Genomic DNA, 823 nt, shown 5'->3' on the forward strand with positions numbered 1-823 from the left:
CCAAATTTTGGGAGTCTGTATCTCGGCATTATTAGCACCACGCTCTAACCAGCTGAGCTAACCGGCCTGGCTTAGCCATCCGTGTCTGCCTGATTGAAAAAAAAACCTGCCATAATGTTTGTGAATGCAATGCTCTTCACATTTTGTAAGTTTCTCGTATAGCTTCAGACATTTGTTCCATTCGAACGTAAGTGCCCTGAGAACTGGAAATCACATGACATCCGTCCGTGATTCAAGTTCAAAGCGTATGTATACGTTCAATTCAAAGTGAGTAATACAGTGGTGTATCGAGGTATACAGAGGTAAATGATGTCACACTTCTCCATGTGTGAAGACGTTGCGCAGCACAAATCCGTGAACCAATGTTCCAAAGTGAAGCATACTTTGACGGAATCGCTAGGAGCTCACTTCTAATGAGCTGATTATCCGAATCAGGTGTGCTAACAAAGAGAGACATGCAAAACATGCAGACCTGCCGAAAAGCTGCCGAAAAGTATTTCAGACATTGTCCTGCGCATACTGGTTGCAAAATAGGTCCCACCGAGATTTGAACTCGGATCACTGGAATCAGAGTCCAGAGTGCTAACCATTACACCATGGAACCTTAACTGGAGCAGCCGTTGCTCACAGGGCCACAAACACTGGCACCAGCGCCAAACTAGTGCTGTTTTATCTATTCCTGCGGCAAGAAAGCACACAGGCTCCACCGAGATTCGAACTCGAATCGCTGGATTCAAAGCCCAGAGTTCTGACCATTACACCATGGAACCGAAAATGCTTGGTTGGAGGCCAACTTGGAAACAGATAGCTCTCTGGCTGTGGG

The 823-nt window shown here is 46.2% G+C and overlaps 1 non-coding gene across 1 annotated transcript; it reads right to left on the minus strand.

Moving 5' to 3' along the window:
* Window positions 1–532: 532 nt before the first annotated feature.
* trnaq-cug (transfer RNA glutamine (anticodon CUG)) lies at window positions 533–604 on the minus strand. Its single transcript has one exon. It is a non-coding gene; the product is annotated as a tRNA-Gln (tRNA).
* Between the last annotated feature and the right edge of the window lie 219 nt (window positions 605–823).

This window comes from Carassius carassius, chromosome 8 (genome assembly GCF_963082965.1).
Source record: "Carassius carassius chromosome 8, fCarCar2.1, whole genome shotgun sequence".
Classification (NCBI taxonomy): Eukaryota; Metazoa; Chordata; class Actinopteri; order Cypriniformes; family Cyprinidae; genus Carassius; species Carassius carassius.